The sequence below is a fragment of the Anabrus simplex genome, chromosome 1 (assembly GCF_040414725.1).
Source record: "Anabrus simplex isolate iqAnaSimp1 chromosome 1, ASM4041472v1, whole genome shotgun sequence".
In the NCBI taxonomy this organism is placed as follows: domain Eukaryota; kingdom Metazoa; phylum Arthropoda; class Insecta; order Orthoptera; family Tettigoniidae; genus Anabrus; species Anabrus simplex.
Window position 1 is genome coordinate 371,133,896 of NC_090265.1, and position 22,736 is coordinate 371,156,631.

Consider the following 22,736-nt stretch of genomic DNA (forward strand, 5'->3'; position numbering starts at 1 on the left):
CCATTCAACACTGAATCATAAATAGTTTGAGACCACTAACCTTTGTTATGACCTGGAGGTAGTTATTTTTGATCCTTCTTCAATTCAGCAGAATGGTGGAAACTGTTCATCCATAAAGTTTGTTTGACTCTTTCAGGAGACATTAATGAATTCAATAGTTCCTGGAACTTGAAACTGAGGGATTTCAATAGCTTGTACATGGAAGGTACAAATCATTTATCTGGCTACATTGTGGCTTGAAGTGCGTAGTAAATCACCATGAGGACACGCTCCCAGGACATGTGAAAGAGTTTCAAACTTTCTATGCCGACACCAACAGAGGCTGTTGCCCTGTGTTACGTGCTCCCTAAATCATGGCTTCTATGTCCATCTTACATCTTACCTTCTGCATACTTCGCCGTCATGCTGCCGTAAACATTCCTCCTGGACTTACTGTGCTCCGTCTGCTCACTCGCCTCACCAGCGACTGCGTGCTGTCTCTCCTTCCTTGCCGGCTCTCGATTACGTCACCTGTTTCTCGTATATTCCAGACAACGCTCCGCTCCGCTATATAACTCCCCGCTGCCTTTCTATCGGCGGTTAGGTGTTCATTGTGCATGTAAAGCAGTGGGAGCAGGAACTCGTTCGCACGGCTGGCCCGTGCCGATTTTAAACATTCTATTCTACGTCACATCATATCATCTTTGTGCAGGGTGAGCAGACTTGTCTTAATATTTTCGATTTTCTTCACTCCTTAGCCCTTCAGGCCTTAGCATACTTTTTTTTTTTTTTTTAACTTTGGCCCATTCTGGGCACTTCATGTCGCTTGTTAAACAACCTCAAATCCTACAGACTTGATCAGAATCTTGTGAAAAAGGACTTGTGCTTCGGCGAACTCTACCATTGACACGGAACTTTGTCTACGCCCTGTGTGTGCGTGATTTTATTAATACGGAAATAGACACTGCAACCTGATTTTTACCCTCTCTCACCCTCGCCATTCCCTTGAATCCTGCATTCTTTTCCCTCTCCTTGCGTATTTCTTTTTCTGTTCCGTTGACCTCCTTTCTATTTTCACAAATTTTACGTCGTTCTTAATTGTAATAGTGGCCTATACTCTTTGTTAACTTTTTCTCACATGGTGTGTAATTATGGTGCTTTCTCTCTTTTAATGTAAAAATGTTGTTGTAGATCCCTTTGGTATTATCCATAAGATAAGTTATTTCCAGTTATTCCATAATGTGTTTCCGCGGATGTACATATTATGTTTTATTAATAGGGTCATAATTAGGTCTACTCGTAGTCTCTATCACTGTCCTTATAAATTCTTTTTCTATTACCAACACAACTTAGAAGATTTTGTTACTATCTCAGAATCTACTTACCCTTGTGGAGTTCCATGCAAAGTTTCGAATTCTAGCTTACGCACCTAAACGTTGTAATTATTGTTAATTTTGTTTCGTATTTATCAAAGGTGTTCTTGATTGTAAAAATGTTCCCTTCTGGTGGTCTTGTAATACATTTTGTGATTTAAACCTTGTTGTTTGGCCTGTTTTTGCTATCCCTGCTTCCCCTCCCCTTTTTTCTTTTATGTACTTACCACGGTATACCTCCTGGGTAAAGGTCCTGAAAATAATCTCTGTGCTATTCTGCTGACACCTTGGAATTTATTCTGATTGCTATGCCTCTTTTATTTTCCTATGTCATCTGGTAGTTGAACTTGCGAGTACTGCTTATGCGCTACAATAGACTTGGCTGGTGTTTTCACTTGTGCGTGACCTTGGGCTCCGTGCTTTCGCTTCTACATGTACACTGACTTATAACTTGGATTTTCTGCATTTTGTATTATCTCATTTATCTACTGATATTATCAATTTTCATTAACTTTGGGAGTGGCGACCCCATTGTACTAAGAGCCTATATATGGTTCATTCATTTCATCCCTGACCCGGACAATGACTGGAAAACAGGTTGTAGGTTTTCATTCATTATCAATTTTCGTAAACGTAAATGCTAAACAACATAAAAAGGACCCCAACACCTGGAATCTGCCAGGTTCAATATGCACAGCAGAGTCGTTGGCATTCATTTTTATTGCGTCATGCCATTTATTGCAAGACAAGCCTTTATGATTACGAATCCATGTATTCGTTGGGGTAGACTGTTTAAATAGGACTATATCTTTGCCTTTATGCTCTTTCTTGCTCCAGTTGTCAAAAGCTCTTCTTCTCAATTCCAGTTGAACTTTCCTTGTATCCACAAAACCATGCCTTTTGCCTCGAATAGATTTTGTTTCTGGTACATTCAATGTGGCGAGGCTTGTGCTGATTTCTTGGCATAAGTTTCCCGTTGAGTGTAAAAAAACTATATTGGAAGAGTTGAAAAGGTTGCATGCATTAGTATGTTGCAGATATGTATTTCCCATGATGCACAAAATAAACCCATACCTTTAAATTTCATTTCAGCATATATCATATTATTCGGGACATCCATTGGAAACTGCAAAATTTCCTTTAATGCTCCCCTAACCATAATATCGGCGTCATTAATAAATTTGACTGGAATCTCTTGTGCTGGTACTGTCTGAAATTTGTATACTAAACTGGGGCAGATTGAAGAGGCTAAGAAAACAACAGATAGGGAATCTGCCACCTGGGCAACTGCCCTAAATGCAGATCGGTAGTGATTGGAGTGTTCAGGATTACAAACTTTTGATTGGACTGCAAAAGTAGTGAAGAAATGAGGATTTCTAGGGTGGTTTTGAGCTTATTTAGGACCTCGATGAACTAGAAAGTAATTTCACTGGAGAAATTTAATACTTAATACTTAATAGATTAATAGATTCTCTTTTCTTCAGACATGGTATCTGTTTTTCATCTGCTGTGAATTTTTCTTCAGATAGGTGACCATGTTTGATGCATATTCCTTTACATTTTCTAATATTGATGTTAAGTCTGTCTTTTAATTGATGTATGACAGCATGAGCAACTAATAAAGCTGACTCAGAATCTTTTCCAATAATTATAATCACATCATAGGCAAAACTTAATACAGTACTGTTAGCGCTTCATGCTCTAGACTCAATCGAAAACCATGTTGGGTAGATATTGACGTTTCACAGGTCATCCAGAATATGATTGATGGCGAGATTAAACAGGATTGGTGACAGGAGAACCTTGCATAACTCCATCAAGTGAGGCCTTGTTTTGCTTCCCTGCGTCTGAATTTGTGTGACATTTCGTATTTGCAGATTCATAATTAAATTCACAAGTTTGGTTGGAATTGGTAATGCCTTCAGTGTTTCATTTAAATGAGCACGACCAGCATTGTCAAAGGCCTCTGTATATCTCAGAATATAGTAGTTAGATTGTCTTGTTTGTTTTTGGCTTCTCGGAGAAGAGATTCGAGAATGGCAGCGTCGACATGCGTGCCAGAGGAGTTAATAAATCCTTGTTGATTAGGGTTTAAGACATTAGGTTGCCCGAGAATTTCAGAGAAATGATGGAATATTTCATCCGAAGGAATTTTACAATTTTCAGCATTGGAATTTAAAACAGATCTAATAGCCTTTCTGCACTGATTGTAAAAGTGATACTGGGTAAGCTGATATTTGTATCTTTCGTGGAGTTTTATTCGGTCCCGTTTTGTTGTCTGTTCAGGATTGGTTGTCTGTTTGTATTTCCTTTGGTTATCCGTGGTTTGTTTATTTTTCCTGTATTGGTAGTATTTCCATGATGGATATTTGGGGCCAGGGAGTAAATCAAGCGCTGAAGCCAAGAATTCACATCATCTCATTGTTAAATTGCTCGTCTGTGAAATTATTTAAAAATCTGCTTCACCACTGCATCATTTTCTGCTTAAATTCATGCAGTAAAGTGTAGATACCTTTAGTTTCTGTGTTAGCGATAGGGTCACTTTCTTGAGCAACTGTTTCAACATTTTGAGAGTGTTCAACCCCCTGTCGACTTCTAGAAACTAAAATTTGACTGTGAATTTCAGGATGAGCTCTGCTGATGCATATTTTGACCCCACAGGAACTGGAATAATGTGGGCACTGAGAATTTATATTGTCATATGTCTGATTGAAAGAATTCACAGTGTGGCTAACTGGTAACCTGGAATGAAATATTTGAGATGCCTGAGGAATTTCTAAATTAACGTGCAATTCTTCATTATCGACAAATTATGAATCCTGAGATAGTGATTTATGAGCTCTTGATATGTGTGTGAATGAATGAATGAATGAATGAATGAATGAATGAATACTGATCTGCATTTAGGGCAGTCGCCCAGGTGGCAGATTCCCTATCTGTTGCTTTCCTAGCCTTTTCCTAAATGATTTCAAAGAAATTGGAAATTTATTGAACGTCTCCCTTGGTAAGTTATTCCAATCCCTAACTCCCCTTCCTATAAATGAATATTTGCCCCAGTTTGTCCTCTTGAATTCCAACTTTATCTTCATATTGTGATCTTTCCTACTTTTATAAACGCCACTCAAACTTATTCATCTACTAATATCATTCCATGCCATCTCTCCGCTGACAGCTCGGAACATACCACTTAATAATACCAATATAATGGTCCGTTATTGGACATTACAAATTTTCCAGCTAACTCATTCTTGGTTGCCTGCGTTTCGCCCTCGTGTGTTAAGTTAGGCTCATCAGTTGGGACTTAGCACACCACCCAAGACGCAAGGCTAGTGCATACCGTGGAGGCCACTGCATAGGCTACTTGAAGCCACCAGCAGTGCCAATGCACTATGAGAGCTGTGTCTCTTTTCCAAAAAATTGATGCCTGTCTGGCCATCAAATGATGTAGATGTTGATTCCCATAGGGAACCTAAAATATTTGTCCTGAATGAGTAAATTTATAATACCAATATAATGGTCCGTTATTGGACTTAGCACACGAGGGCGAAACGCAGGCAACCAAGAATGAGTTAGCTGGAAAATTTGTAATGCCCAATAACGGACCATTATATTGGTATTATAAATTTACTCATTCAGGACAAATATTTTAGGTTCCCTATGGGAATCAACATCTACATCATTTGATGGCCAGGCAGGCATCAATTTTTTGGAAAAGAGACATAGCTCTCATAGTGCATTGGCACTGCTGGTGGCTTCAAGTAGCCTATGCAGTGGCCTCCACGGTATGCACTAGCCTTGCATCTTGGGTGGTGTGCTAAGTCCCAAATGATAAGCCTAACTTAGCACACAAGGGCAAAACGCAGGCAACCAAGAATGAGTTAGCTGGAAAATTTGTAATGTCCAGTAACGGACCATTATATTGGTATTATAAATTTACTCATTCAGGACAAATTGGGAATCAAGATCTACATACCACTTAGTCGAGCAGCTCTTCTTCTTTCTCTCAATTCTTCCCAACCCAAACATTGCAACATTTTTGTAACGCTACTCTTTTGTCGGAAATCACCCAGAACAAATCGAGCTGCTTTTCTTTGGATTTTTGCCAGTTCTTGAATCAGGTAATCCTGGAACACTGGAACCATACTTTAGTTGGGGTCTTACCAGAGACTTGTATGCCCTCTCCTTTACATCCTTACTACAACCCCTAAACACCCTCATAACCATGTGCAGAGATCTGTACCCTTTATTTACAACCCCATTTATGTGATTACCCCAATGAAGATCTTTCCGTATATTAACACCCAGATACCTACAATGATCCCGAAAAGGAACTTTCACCCCATCAACGCAGTAATTAAAACTAAGAGGACTTTTCCTATTTGTGAAACTCACAACCTGACTTTTAACCCTGTTTATCAACATACCATTGCCTGCTGTCCATCTCACAACATTTTCGAGGTCACGTTGCAGTTGCTCACAATCTTGTAACTTATTTATCACTCTATAGAGAATAACATTATCCGCAAAAAGCCTTACCTCTGACTCCACTCCTTTACATATATCATTTATATATATAAGAAAACATAAAGGTCCGATAATACTGCCTTGAGGAATTCCCCTCTTAATTATTACAGGGTCAGATGAAGCTTCACCTACTCTAATTCTTGGAGATCTATTTTCTAGAAATAAAGCAACCCATTCGGTCACTCTTTTGTCTAGTCCAATTGCACTCATTTTTGCCAGTAGTCTCCCATGATCCACCCTATCAAATGCTTAGGCAGGTCAATCGCAATACAGTCCATTTGACCTCCAGAATCCAAGATATCTGCTATATCTTGCTGGAATCCTACAAGTTGAGCTTCAGTGGAATAACCTTTCCTAAAACCGAACTGCCTTCTATCGAACCAGTTATTAATTTCACAAACGTGTCTAATATAATCAGAAAGAATGCCTTCCCAAAGCTTACATACAATGCATGTCAACCTTACTGGCCTGTAATTTTCAGCTTTATGTTTATCACCCTTTCCTTTATACACAGGGGCTACAATAGCAACTCTCCATTCATCTGGTATAGCTCCTCCGACCAAACAATAATCAAATAAGTACTTCAGATATGGTACTATGTTAATACCCTCTTTGTAAATTCTCTGTGACACATCTTGCATTCAATAAATGTAGACACAGTACTCAAAGTGCCTGATACTTTCCAAGAATACTCTGGTGTGTGTGGTTAATCTGTAATAATGCTCTTTATGAATGATATATCTTACCGAGTCAGATAATTCTTTTCACTAACATAAAGGTGAACAGGTGATGTGAGGTGACAGAATAATAATAATAATAATAATAATAATAATAACAACAACAACGCTAACACGTCGTCATTTGTTCAACGACAGTGCTACAGAAATCGACCAGCAAAGCCGTCATAGAAGGTACCCCACAATGATGTCACGGAGGTTGTATGATGGTAATGTCACAGAAGAAAATCAGATAGTGACCATTAAAATAACCTATATGTTATCATAAATATTCTACCACAATACTAGAGTCAGTTTCATCGATTGGCCGGCAGGCACGCCCAGCTTATCTACCTCCCGTTGATTCATCCCTCCCCACTCTGTGGCATAGCTACAAGGACAGCACTTTACTCACTTTATCCATGCATGACATGAGATTAAAATTAAGAAAATAAGAATTAAGAAAATAAGATAAGAAAATGCAGTTTGTGTACTACAGTTACCTTGTATGGTTTCAATTTTTTTAAACATTTTCTTAGCCCGTCATGCTGAGCTCTGTCTTCTTGTCCAAGTCATCTTAGGGATTTTGTAGGCGTATATTCTAATCTTTCTGCAATTTCAGATTAATTTGTCCTTGTTACGTACACGTTTCTTAACACTTCACTTCTTATCGAGTCAAGAACCAGTTCCTCTCAATTTGTTTACGAGTTTCCATACGGTCTCTATATGGAGGGAGTACACCTGGAAATTGTGTTTCAAATCACCTAACAACTTCCCTGCAAGATTCTTTTTTTCACATAATTATCGTACATAAATACCCTTTCCTCTACTGCGTACATATGTGAAGGCATTGTGGGAATTAAAACCCGGAGTAACACTTCACAACTCGAGAACAGTTGGAGCGACAGATCAACACGTTCTAAGCACGGACCTGAACTGTGAAGTGCGGGCATTCCCGTGCTGTCGCTGCACTGTGTAACGGGAAGTGATTAGAAGTCGAAACTGAAATGAAATGGTTTCCATTATAACAAATGAACCAGGACACTTTTTTCTTTCTTTCTTTCTTTCTTTCTTTCTTTCTTTCTTTCTTTCTTTCTTGATTTTCCCAATCTTTGGTAACAGTGTGCTGCACATTGCTTATTCTTAGATCCTGCACTCTTTATGCATTCTTTGCATGGTTATTCATTGGTAATTAACCTATGTGATGATTGTTTTTGATTAAAAGTGTATTTATTTTGATGTTTGTCACTTTTGAAGAATGTTGAGGTTTCCTTGTGTGATTAGTAATATCTATGTCTTCAATGAATACGACTCCCAGGAAACATAGTGTGATTGTAGCTTTATCTCAGAACACTTCCGTGACACAAAGACAGTTAGCTACTAAATTTGGTGTCGGTGTAGGCACTATAAATATAATTATTTAGTGGCACAAACAGACTGATATCACTATATAGAAATAATATGAGTCACCACCTTGTCAATACACTATTTTATTTACTACCAAATTGGTAAATAGGGTCAATACCGGTTTCGACCCGTAAGGGGTCATCCTCAGTTGACACATACAAAATATCTACAAAAACATCACATATAATGGTTAATATTTAAAATTCATATGTCATTAAAATGCTGGTAAGTACATCTTAGTTTGGATATGCGTATATTATGGGATTTATAAGTTTGCTCTATTTGAGCTATTATATAGGTCTTCTGTTCCCTTGTATACAGTGTCAAAAGTATTATATTGAATGTAATTCATCCATTTGACAAAATGCTAGTGAATTGACTATTAAGTATGTACATTTACTGAGAGGTACATGCTATTCTACTCTATTCTACTTAACAAATTATATTACACAATATGAAGTAAAATTTACCAGTTTGGTAGTAAATAAAATAGTGTATTGATAAGGTGGTGACTCATATTATTTCTATATAGTGATACCAATCAATACGGATATGAAGCTTATAAATAATAACAAACAGACTGATTCAATTTCACTTAAGAAAAAAGGGAAACTGTAGAAGGAAAACGAAAATGACTCCAAATGATGAATGTTTTCATACATACATACATACATACATACATACATACATTATCATTATAGACTTTTATGCCTTTCAGCGTTCAGTCTGCAAGCCTCTGAGAATTTACTAAACGTCGCCACAATCCTCGATTTGCAACTAGTGTTGTGGCCTCATTTAGTTCTATACCTCTTATCTTTAAATTGTTAGAAACCGAGTCTAACCATCGTTGTCTTGGTCTCCCTCTACTTCTCTTACCCTCCATAGCAGAGTCCATTATTCTCCTAGGTAACCTATCCTCCTCCATTCGCCTCACATGACCCCACCACCAAAGCCGGTTTATGCGTACAGCTTCATCCATCGAGTTCATTCCCAAATTAGCCTTTATCTCCTCATTCCGAGTACCCTCCTGCCATTGTTCCCACCTGTTTGTACCAACAATCATTCTTGCTACTTTCATGTCTGTTACTTCTAACTTATTCATAAGATACCCTGTGTCCACCCAGCTTTTGCTCCCGTAAAGCAAAGTTGGTCTGAAAACAGACCGATGTAAAGATAGTTTCGTCTGGGAGCTGACTTCCTTCTTACAGAATACTGCTGATCGCAACTGTGAGCTCACTGCATTAGCTTTACTACACCTTGATCGAATCTCGCTTACTATATTACCATCCTGGGAGAACACACAACCTAAACACTTGAAATTATCAACCTGTTCTAGCTTTGTATCACCAGTCCGACATTCAATTCTGTTGAATTTCTTACCTACTGACATCAATTTAGTCTTCGAGAGGCTAATTTTCATACCAAATTCATTGCACCTATTTTCAAGTTCCAAGATATTAGACTGCAGGCTGTCGGCACAGTCTGCCATTAAGACCAAGTCGTCAGCATAGGCCAAACTGCTTACTACATTTCCACCTAACTGAATCCCTCCCTGCCATTTTATACCTTTCAGCAGATGATCCATGTAAACTACGAACAGCAAAGGTGAAAGATTACAACCTTGTCTAACCCCTGTAAGTACCCTGAACCAAGAACTCATTCTACCATCAATTCTCACTGAAGCCCAATTGTCAACATAAATGCCTTTGATTGATTTTAATAATCTACCTTTAATTCCATAGTCCCCCAGTATAGTGAACATCTTTTCCCTCGGTACCCTGTCATATGCTTTCTCCAGATCTACGAAACATAAACACAACTGCCTATTCCTCTCGTAGCATTTTTCAATTACCTGGCACATACTGAAAATCTGATCCTGACAGCCTCTCTGTGGTCTGAAACCACACTGGTTTTCATCCAACTTCCTCTCAACGACTGATCGCACCCTCCCTTCCAAGATGCCAGTGAATACTTTGCCTGGTATAATAATCAATGAGATACCTCGATAGTTGTTGCAATCCTTCCTGTTCCCTTGCTTGTAGATAGGTGCAATTACTGCTTTTGTCCAATCTGAAGGTACCTTACCAACACTCCACGCTAATTTTACTAGTCTATGAAGCCATTTCATCCCTGCCTTCCCACTATACTTCACCATTTCAGGTCTAATTTCATCTATTCCTGCTGCCTTATGACAATGGAGTTTTTTTACCATCCTTTCCACTTCCTCAAGCATAATTTCGCCAACATCATTTTCCTCCTCCCCATGAGCTTGGCTGTTTGCAACACCACCAGGATGATTTCTACGAACGCGAGTGTGTGTGTAGGCCTAAAATGACGCCTTGATATGTCCATGAAACTGTTGAATCACTACACAAAATAATAGAAGTGCTACATAAGGATTTGGTAGAAGCAAACCTTGTAATTAAAAAGTTACGATCTGAAAAGACAAATCTGATTGAAGAGGTGGAAAAACTAAAAAAATGCGATGGTGTTGGTGTTGGTGTTGGTGCGTCGTGGAGTGAGGTTACGTTACGGCACAGGAAAGTGTCGCTAACTAGGCCTAATTCATCTGGAAATCAACCTACAGTAACGAACAGATTCAGCGTTTTACACGAAGTTCGGGAAGAGCAAGGAAGCACTTGTTTTTCCCGAGATGTGAGTTCACCGACGAAAAAACGCTGAATTCATGCCGATAACGTGATCAAGAAAGTAAGGAAGGAGAAGAAAGTGAAACTGTTTGGTGATAGTCACGGTCGAGGCCTTTCAGCAAATATAGCAGAGTTGCGAGCCGACAGTGAAGTGACAGGTGTTATTCAACCAGGTGCCCCCTTTTCAGAAGTAGTGAAACCCCTCTTGAGGAATGCTGATAAACTCTCGTCAAATGATGTCATAGTTATTGTCGGTGGAACCAACGACATAGCAAGAAATTAAGGCCATCATGCTGCAAGTATTCTGAAAAGGACTCTAGGTAAGCTGACCCATACAAATGTGATAGTGACAAACGTACCCCATAGACATGATTTAACAGACTGGTCAATTGTGAATAAAGCTGTCAAGGACACAAATGAGAAATTCAGGCAAATATGTAGTCATTTCAAAAATGTTATACTGTTAGACATTAGTAAATTAAACCGAACTTCTCATACGAGGCATGGCATGCACTTGAATAGACTTGGGAAGCAATATGTAAACAAGTTAATAAGTAACATCATTACAAGTAAAGATCAGGAAAAGACTGTCCTAGAACTACCTAGTCTGGGAAACGTGTGTTAGATTCTGGACCCAATAACATTTCAATCGAAAATGTGGGTCCAGAATTAAATACCGGTAATGACTTGGAGGGTGGGAATAGGCGGTTCAAAATATTTCATCAGAACATTCAATGTCTTAAAAATAAAATTTTAGTATTACAAGTAATTTTAAATTCAATACAGGATGTTATGTTTATCTGTTTGGATGAACATTGGTGTAATAATGATGAACTTGAACTCATTAATATTGAAGGTTATTATCTGGTAAGTAATTACAGTTGGGTTAATAAAGAGCATGGGGGAGTTTGTATTTTTGCTAAGTCAGGAATTGAATGTAAAGAAAGGAAGGATCTTGAAGTGCATAATTCTGAATTAGAATTTGAACTAACTTCAGTGGAATTTAAGCTTCCCTATGGTAAAAGGGTAATTCTGTTAACCGTGTACCGTTCACCGGATGCTGATGTGGAGATTTTCTTAGAAAAATTTGATCAAGTCCTTCATAACATTTTCGGTAGGAATAGCAGCGCAGAAGTAATACTTTGTGGTGATTTTAACATAGATTTTGCTGAAGAAAACCTTCCATCAACATCACAACTACTGCATGTTCTTCAAAGCTGTAATCTAAAACACTTAATTTTTACACCCACTCGGGTAACTGCCACCTCAGCTACAACGATAGACAACATTTGTATTAATTTCCATTGTTCTAAAATGCAAGCATCCAATATAAATTTTGGATTATCAGATCATCATGCTCAAATTTTACAACTAGAATTTGAGAATGCTAGCAAGCATTCAACCAAAATAAAACAAGCACAATTAACTCATTTTTTCTCTGCAGCTGCATGTGGCAGTTTCATTGAAAGCCTTAAACTTCAGACCTGGACTCCAATAACATTCGGTCATAGCATTGACCAAAAGTATAGAACCTTTTTAAGCATTTTTTTAACGGAATTTGAATTACATTTTCCAAAAAAACTTGCAGTAATTAATGAATCTTCAAAAAAGCCATGGATCACGAAGGGTATATGGATTTCAAGTCAAAAATGTAAATGTTTTTAAAAGTGGAAACTTACACGATTTACATAACTACAGACCAATATCAATACTTACTGTTATTTCAAAAATATTTGAATGTGCTATGAAAGATCGGCTTACTAAATTTTTAATCAAATATAACTTGTTAAATAATGCACAACATGGGTTCAGAGCTGGCAGAAGTACTTTGTGTGCTTCATCACATTTTATACAGTTGGTCGTAAATGCTCTTGATAATGATGAAACTGTGATAGGACTATTTCTTGACCTTTCAAAGGCATTTGATACTGTTGATCATGAAATATTGTTGCACAAATTATATCAGATTGGAGTTAGAGGAATTGTTAATGACTGGTTTAGATCATACCTGAACAAACGATCCCAGTTTGTTGAAATTACACATTGTAACAGTAAAGGGCATTATGAGACATATCACTCGCAAGTAAAAAGCATAGACTTAGGTATTCTGCAGGGTAGTATTTTGGGGTCTGTTCTTTTCTTGATCTATGTGAATGATCTTCCTCACAATAATTAAGTAGAAACAGCAGTTCTGTATGCTGATGATACAAACATAATTATTAATAATCCTGACCCTACGTCTATAGAAACTACAGCAAATACAGTCCTGTCTAGGTTAGAATCATGGTTCAGGAAAAACAAATTAACATTGAACTTTAAAAAGAGCCAATACATGGAATTCAAGGCATCTAACTACCATGACAAAACTGCAAAAAAACACAACCTTATATTAAATGCAAATGCAATTGAAAATACGTTGACCACAAAATTTTTAGATGTCCATATAGATGAAAAATTAAGATGGGATTGTCATATTAAAAAAATAGTGAAGTCTCTGAGTTCTGTTTGTTTTGCCTTAAGGATTTTGTCTAATAGTTGTAGTGAAGAATATGTTAGAATAGCATATTTTGGATATTTCCATTCAGTCATCACTCATGCTATTGGTCTCTGGGGCTGCTACAAATCAAATCTTGATGTTATTTTTCGAATACAGAAACGAGCTATCAGAATTATATTGAGACGTAACAGGTTAGATCATTGCAGACCATTATTTAAGAGACTAAGGATACTCCCAGTACCAAGTATATACATCAGGCAATGCATTCTACACGTGAAAAAAAATATTGATCACTTCAGAAAGAATTTTGACAATCACAATTACCAGACGCGAACAAGGAATAATATTTTTATCGAGCACAAGAGTAAAACCATTGCCTTGAGACATGTAGACTCTGTTGGAATCAGATTGTATAATAAGCTTCCAAATACGATTAAAGATATTAGTCCCGTCAGTTCATTTACCACAGCTTTAAAAAATCTCCTGCTGAGTAGCTGCTTCTACAGTACAGAAGAATACATGATGAAGTGCTGGTAATGATGCTACTACTTATTAACTTGTAATCTAGTATATAGCCTTAAAAATATGTTAATGTCACATTGACTATGTTCACATTATTAACACCACACCAATATATTTTTATTTTGTCTTGTAAATATTGGTTATTAATATTATTTTAAAAAATTAAGATGTGCTGTCCTAACGTATGAGGTATGTGGTGTTTCTGTTTTTCTTCTTTTTCAAAATGTTCATTGTTGTGCATATATTATTGTTAGTATTAGGAAATCACTTGACAACTCCTATACTGTTGGCATATTACAAAATATGTAATTGTACAGTCTATAGAAGCTAAATAAATGAATGAATGAATGAATGAATGAAAGAATGAATGAATTAATGAATTAATTTCCTTGTACATTGAGAAGATGTTCAAAATATTCCCTCCACCTCTCCAGTGATTCCCTGGGATCTATTATGAATTCACCTGAATTACTCAAAACACTGTTAATTTCCTTTCCCCCCTCCTTCCTAAGATTCCTTATTACTGTCCAGAAAGGTTTCCCTGCTGCTTGACTTAGCCTTTCCAGGCTATTACCAATATCTTCCCAAGACCTCTTTTTGGATTCAAGAACTATTTGTTTCGCTCTGTTTCTTTCATCTATGTACAAATCCCTGTCTGCCTCGGCCCTTGTTTGGAGTCATTTCTGATAAGCCTTCTTTTTACGTTTACAGGCTGCTCTCTCACTTCATCTTTCCACCAAGATGTTTGCCTTTTCCCATCTTAACACACAGTTGTTCCTAGACATTCCCTTGCTGTTTCTCCTACAGCATCCCTGTATGCCACCCATTCACTTTCTATATCCTGAACCTGCTTACTGTTTGCTGTTCGAAACTTATCACTAATCATATCCATGTACTTCTGTCTAATTTCCTCATCCTGGAGATTTTCTACCCTTATTCGTTTGCAGACAGATTTCACTTTCTCTACCCTAGGCCTAGAGATACTTAGTTCACTACAGATCAGATAGTGGTCTGTATCATCGTAAAATCTGAAAAAAACTTGTACTTTTCTAACAGATTTCCTGAATTCAAAGTCTGTTAAGATATAGTCTCTTATGGATCTGGTACCCCTAGCCTCCCATGTGTAGCAGTGAATAGCGTTATGCTTGAAGAATGTATTCGTAACAGCTAAATCCATACTAGCTCAGAAGTCCAGCAAACGCTTTCCATTCCCATTAGCTTCCATATCTTCCCCACATTTACCAATCACCCTTTCGTATCCTTCAGTTCTATTCCCAACTCTCGCATTCAAATCGCCCATTAGCACTATTCTATCCTTGCTGTTGATCCTGACCACGATGTCACACAATGTTTCATAAAACTTGTCAACATCCACATCTGCACCCTCACATGGTGAATACACGGACACAATTCTTGTCCTAATTCCTCCAACTGACAAACCTACCCACATCATTTGCTCATTTACGTGCCTAACAGAAACTATGTTGCGTGCAATGGTATTCCTGATAAAGAGTCCTACCCCAGACTCTGCCCTTCCCTTTCTAACACCCGTCAAGTACACTTTATAATCTCCTCTCTCTTCCTCATTATCTCCCCTTACCCAAATATCACTTACTCCTAGCACATCCAGATGCATCCTCTTTGCTGACTCAGCCAGTTCTACCTTCTTTCTTCCGTAAGCCCCATTAATATTGAGAGCTCCCCATTGAATTCCATGTCGTTCGCCAAGTTGTTTCCAAAGAGTCCCTCGCCTGTCAAATGGGAGTGAGACTCCATTACTCCCATAGGTCCGAGGCTTGCTTAAAATGTTCTGAGCTCGGTAAATTCATGAAGCAGGATGCTACCCTACTTGCACATAGTCCAAGTGAGGATCTCTCCTCTAACGGGTTATGGACCACCAGTGAATTGTATAATCCTAGCTGCCTGAGCACAAGGAGGGCCGTGACTCAGAATATGTCCGAGATGCCCACTCCCATTCCATAGCAACTGGTATCCCGACTCTCAGGACCACTTACTAGGTCACTCAGCCATTGCCCATGGTTCACGAACTAGGACGTGACTACAGTAACCCACAAACATGAACATGAATGTTTTCTCCTCAGAATAAGCACCCCTGGCTCACTACTGTGAACTTGGGTTGCGAATGCATATTTCTAATATTCATCATAGATTTTTGGCAGCTGGAAGGAAAGCCTGCAAACCTGTAAAGACACACTTCTTACAGGAGAACATGAGAGTAGCCTTCCCATAGAATGTGTTATGAATATTAATCACATTCATCTGGGCTTTCCCTGGGTAATGGACTTGGACATTTCCTTGATGGCCAAGTCTCTCGTGCCAGAAGCACCTGTTTAAATAGCAGTGCAATCAAACGTCAATTTTTAGAACCAACCCTGACCTTTATCTTTGTAAATATTGAAGGCATACATCAGTCAAACAACAATTGCTAGGTAAACTTGTGTCATAAAAAGAGATGTTTTGTCTTATGCATTCAGGAAACTCGTAGAGATTTTCAGCACAGACGTCTTAATATACCCAGAATGATGTTGATTGCAGAAAGACCACATGCAAAATATGGAAGTGCTGTCTTTGTAAATCCTAAAATAGAAGTCACTAGTGTACATTATACAGATGATTACGATATTAAGATCATATCTCTGGAACTCGGCAACTGTGTATTCACCTTTGTGTACAAGCTGCCCACTGTAAGGTTTACTTTCACTCCATCAGGGAACTTTAACAGAAGTAATACATCTATAGTGATAGGCAATTTCATCAGCCAAAGTAATGTTTGAGGACTACTTGCATGACAGTGATAATGGAGAGGCATTCTTTTCCTGGGCTGAAACCAAACAGCTCTCCATCACACATGACAGCAAACTCCCATGTTCTTTCAACAATAGTAAACAACCTCATTATGTTAGGATTGGAAAGAAAACAATAGATCATCAGCCAAATCAAGAAAGTAGTATTCTGCCTCTACCTCTCACTGAGTTATAAGGATATGTAAGAATGGCAAAGCATCTGGTGTACATAATACAAGAGTTGAACTTTGGCCCCATAACAATCCACTGATTAACTGAGCTTATGAACAGTTGTATTCAATCATGCAAAATCCCCAAAAATGGAAGAAAGTTAGGGTCATTGTTGTTCACAAACCAGGCAAAGAAGATTTGTTGAATTTCAGGAGAAAAAGAAGTAGGTGGAGACCCCAGAAGAATGGAGTTGTCCCAAGAAAATATCCTTGCACCATCCCTTTTCAACATCTATACCAACGACCAGCCTCTACCTGAAGAAATGGAAAGCTTCATCTACGCAGATGACCATACTATACTGCACAAGCCAGCTGCAGTTGACCAAAAGCTCTCTGGCAACCTGAATAACCTACTACAAGGAAAATCAATTGAAACTGAATCCTTGCAAGACAAAAGAGTGTGCTTTTAATATTAAAAACAGAGAGGCTGTTAGATCACACCAGATCACTTGGGAAAGGGTCACTCTGGAATACTGTACAAACCTTATGCATTTGGGAGTAAGTTTGAATTGTGCTGTCACCTTTAAGAAGCTCTGCTCTAAGATCACGCAAACATTGTCAGCTCAAAACAGCACTCCATCTAATGATGGAATTATATGATGTATTGAATTAGGAGGATACACTTAATTTTACCTTGGTAAAGTGAAAACCGTCTGTATGGAATGATTCTAATACCTTGTAATCAAAACCGTGTGGTATGGAAACTGACAGGCATCAAATGGGCGAGTACAGCCAATACACTGAGGATATTTTCACTTGTACTGTGCTATTCTGCTGCTGAGTATGTGTGCCCAGTGTGGTATAGATCTAGCCATACAAGACAAGTGCACTGAATGAGACCTGCAGCATCATCACAGGCTGTCTATGCCTTTGGATAAATTGCACTGTCTTTCTGGAATTGCACCTCTTGACATCCATTGGGAGATAGCGGCAAGGAGCGGAGCGAGAAGAAAAAAGCGGTCACATCTGAAGCTCACCCTCTGTGTGACCACCAGCCAGCATGCCCACACCTAGGTCCTAGAAAAAGTTTCCTCAGAACAACAGAGGCTCTTCAAGGGACAGCACACCAAGCCCAAATTTGTAAATGGTGAGGGAGACTCGATAGTCCTGGAGAATGGATGACACCATGCGAGGAACTTCCTCCTTGGCATACAGAAATATGGTGACATGGAAAGCACTCTGCAGACTGCACTCAGGTGTCGCAAGATGCAAATCTAACTTGTTGAAGTGGGGTTTTCAAGATGATGATGATGATGATGATGATGATGATGATGATGATGATAATAATAATAATAATAATAATAATATGTGGAAGAACAAGCAGAATTAGAGAGAAAAGAACACCATAGTGGAATGATAAAGTGAAAGAAGTCATAATGTGAAGGAATAAAGCCAAAAAAGCTCTTGATGTGGCTAAGTCTGACAGAAGAATAAGGGAAGAAGGGAATATGAAAATGATATATGGAATAGTAAAAAGTAAAAGATCAGATAAAGAAGCAATTACAGCTCTGGAGACAGCAGATGGGAATATAGTTCACAATATGAAAGATATCAGGGATACAATGGGACAGTATTTTGACAAGCTCCTAAATGGCCCTAATGAGATCTCTGTTGAGGATGTAGGACAGAAAACAATAGAGGAAGATATCCCAATTACATGGACATAAGATGAGAAGTGGTAAGTCAAGCAGGAGCTGATTAAGTTACAGCTGACATGATTAAAGCTGCTGGTCCACCAGGAATACAGTGGCTGTATATAGTTCTCAGAACAACATGGAAGGATAACGAAATACCTGAAGATTGGACAAAAGGGATGATAGTTCCTATCTTTAAGAAAGGGAGTAGAAGGAAAAGTGAAAATTTCAGAGGTATTTACCCTCCTATCACATGGCCTTAAAATTATGGAAAAGATCACTGAGGCCAGAGTAAGGGATATACTAGAGCCTATCCTAGAAGAGGAACAACATGGCTTTAGGGCTGGAAGAAGCACAACAGATTTGATATTTGCTTTGAGGATGTTGACAGAGAAACACTGGGAAAGAGGAAAAGACCTAATTATTGTGTTTATGGACCTTGAAAAGGAGTATGAGAATGTTCCTAGATCAACTATTTGGAAAAGTCTTAGAAAACTTGGTGTACTGGAGTACCTTATTTTGAAGATGCAAATGCTATCTACTAATTGCAAAAGCTGTGTCAGTATTGGAGATGGTCACTCTGAATGGTTCAATACAACCAAAGGAGTACAACAGGGAAGTGCCTTATCACCTCTTCTATTCATAGCAGTTATGGATACCATTTTAAAGGAACTAAAAGGAAAAGGTTATAAAGATCTTCAGGCTCTGGTGTTTGCAGACGATGTGGCAATATGGGATGAAACAGAGGGGGGGAGTGCAAAATAATCTGAATGCATGGTGTAAGAAGTTTGATGATTATGGAATGAAATTGAACCCATCAAAAACAGTAGCATTGAAAATCAGCAGACATAATACAGAATGCATCATAAAAATACAGGACCACCAAGTTGAAGTAGTACACCACTTCAGATATTTAAGAAACGCAATGGCTAGTAATAATAGAGCTGAGATAGAAATAACAAACAGAGAAACCAAAGGCTCTAACTTTTACAGTATCGTTAGACACCTACTATGGGATGAGAAGGTCCCACAAAGAACAAAAATGATCCTGTACAAGTCATATTTCATTCCCATCCTTACTTATTCTCTGCAAACCTGTACACCAACATCAAAGGATTGTAGTAGGATTCAAGCCTGTGAAATGAAATTTCTTAGAACTGCTCTCCTTTAGGCATGAATTGATCACGTGGAAAATGATGGGATCCGATCTAACCTAGGTCTAAATGAGTCGATGGAACGAAGACTTAGGTCATCTAGACTTAAATGGTTTGGGCATGTTAAACAAATGAATAGCACAAGGTTACCATGTGCTTATTTGGAAAAGAGAATAACAGGTAGAAGACCAGCTGGAAGACCAAGAAGAAGATGGATGGACCAACTGAGGGAAGACGTGGAGAAAGAGGATGGAATTGGAAATCTGTCATGGACAACAAATTTTTTGAATAGGCACCTTTGGAAGATGCGTGTTTTCAAACACCCTACCTGGCTTGCTGGAAGTGAAAACTAATGAATAATAATAATATTATTGCAAATATCTCCAACCAAAATCCATCCAACTGGTTAGAACTCAAAGAATCCTTTGTAGAAGCTTCCAAAAGTATAGGCATCCCTCCCAGCAAATGCAAACACAGATGGTGGAATGAATCCTGTGACAAGGCCATAGAACTTAGAACAAGAGCCTGGAGAGATTGGAATTCCCATAAAACTGGAAAAACATGGCAGGAATTCATTAAGATCCAGAAATAAACCTCAAAAATCATCAGATGTGAGAAGTGCAAATATAATCACAGAAGATTGGCAGAAATTGAACTGGAATTCACAAAAATTAACACACAAAACTTTTACAGAACTTTCAGAGAAAAAATATCAAATTACCAGGCATCAAGCCTTTGTTTCAAATGTCCGGATGGAACTCTAGAAACAAATAACCAGGAAAATTGCAAACTGTTAGCAAACCATTTTCAGAAATTTTTAAACTGCGAATCTCCTGGAGAACAACTCACCTCTGAAAAATCTACACCAAATCCAGATTTATAACCACCTACATTTTAAGAAATCAAACAAATTATCAGTGAACTGAAAAATAACAAAGCTCCAGGTGAGGACAGTATAATTGCCAAAATGTGGAAAATTGGTGGCAAAAGTCTTACCTCGAAACTTCATGCTATTCTCAGCAATATCTGGATCACAGAAAAGATTCCTGAGGATTGTAAATGTGCACAAAATCACCCACTGCACAAAAAAGGTGATAAAACTGACATCAACAACTATAGAGGTATCTACTTGGTGTCAGTTACCTACAAAATTTTCTCCAGAGTTCTACTGAGAAGACTTGAAAGACAAACAGATCACCTCACTGGAGAATACCAAGCAGGTTTCAGAAAGGGTAGATCATGCACAGAACAAATACTCAATCTCAAAACTATCTTACAAATGCGCAAAACTAGACAAATAGTTATCACCTTCGCAGGCTTTAGAAAAACATATGACTCCATAGACTGACAGACACTTTTCAAAGTACTCAAAGAATTTTAAGTAGACAGGAAAACAAGAGAACTGATCAGACAAACATTAACTGACACTACTTCCAGAGTTAAATTCTTAGGAAAAATATCTGAGCCTTTTGATGTCAACACAGGGGTTCGACAAGGAGATGGACTGTCACCTCACTTGTTCAATCGTGTTCTAGAAAAAGTAATCAGAAGCTGGGAAAAGGAAATTAAAGGAATGACTCTTGGTAGACAACTGAAAAGCAGAATTCATGTGCGGTGTCTAGCTTTTGCAGATGACCTGTCAGTTTTTTCTAATAATGGGCAAGAAGCAATCCATTCCCTCGAAAACCTACATGAAATTTCAGCCAAAACAGGACTTCAAATATCATATGAAAAAACCCAGTACATGGAAGGAGCCTCGCAGTTTCTAGATGGGCAAGCTATAATGACTAAATTTGGACAAATTTCCCAAATAAATAAATTCAAATACCTTGGAGAAATCATTCAATCTTCTGGATTAAATCATGAAGCAAATAAGGAGAAAATTACTAAATTACAGAAAGCATATTGAATCACGTGGAATACATATAACAAAAAATCGGAAAACAAAACTAAGACATATACCACCACCTCCTCTTCCCTCCTGCTTTGATGTGGCTGATGATGACCCCTAGATGGGTCGAAACTAGTTCCATGTAACTTTAAAATATTGTGAATATATTTTGTATTAAATAGGCGGAAACCTTTACTGTGTTGTTTACTTATATGTTATTCTCAGTTCAATACGGACCAACAACATGAAATTTATAACCCTTAAAAATTATTTTCGACCAAAGGGACTCAAACCGGCTAACCATGCTGTTAGACCGTTTAGACCTCAACGCCTTAACGATCATGGCCACCAGGCGGGCATGATTAATAAATAATACAGGAGAATCACAGTAATAAAACCTGAAGCATTATACACCTCGGAAACCTTAATCATTGTCGGTAGATAACTCATAAAAGACATAGAATAGCAAGAAAGAAAATTTTTACAGAAAATATTCGGTCCAGTCTGCACAGAGGGAAAGAAATCTCATGAAATTTATTGCCATACTGAAAAAATCTCAGACACTATCAGGAAAAGGAGGTTGAAGTTCTATGGTCACATTATCAGAATGAACAATGATAGACTGACCAAAAGAATTCTAAATCTTGCCCTCACACTGAAAGTCAAGAACAACTGGCTAAATGAAATAGAATCAGATCTTCAGGAAATCAACATCAACCAGGAAACTGTGAAGAACCGATCTGCTTTCAGAACACTGATTAATAATCATTGTTTCACGGAGCCAAAAGCTAGAACTAATAAAACCTGGGCAGAAGAACGTAAGAAGAGTTTCAGTGAGACGATGAAGAGATTTTGGGAAGAGAAGAAAGCAAAAACATCAGCTAAAAAAATTCAAGCATGCTCCTCAGTTGGGCATAACAGTGTGAAAAAGAAATGTAATTTGTTTTATGTCCCACTAACTACTTTTGACGGTTTCTGGAGATACTGAGGTGCCGGAATTTTATCCTGCAGGAGTTCTTTTACGTGTCAGAAAATCTACCGACAGGAGGTTGATTTGTTTGAGCACCTTCAAATACCACAGGATTGAACCTGCCAAATTGGGGTGATATTAATGAAATGAGATGAAATGGATGACGTGATATATGATAGTACGAAACGAGAGGATGAAACCCAGGGCCAGAACATAGCCTACTCCTGTCGAATAGCACCAAGGGGTATGCTCAAGGCTTAATGTCTCCATCCGACGGACGAATCACCATCAACAGCGGCATACGCCTTCACTCCACATGAGCACTGCGGAGAGGTTTGGAATTTAATCCAGGCTTTTGGCACGCAGTCTAGTGATAAGAAATTGTAT

At 38.2% G+C, this 22,736-nt stretch overlaps 1 protein-coding gene across 1 annotated transcript in view; it reads left to right on the forward strand.

Moving 5' to 3' along the window:
* The window catches only part of mRpL39 (mitochondrial ribosomal protein L39), an 86,166-nt gene that overhangs the window by 40,170 nt on the left and 23,260 nt on the right, over nucleotides 1–22,736 (forward strand). The window lies entirely within an intron of this gene.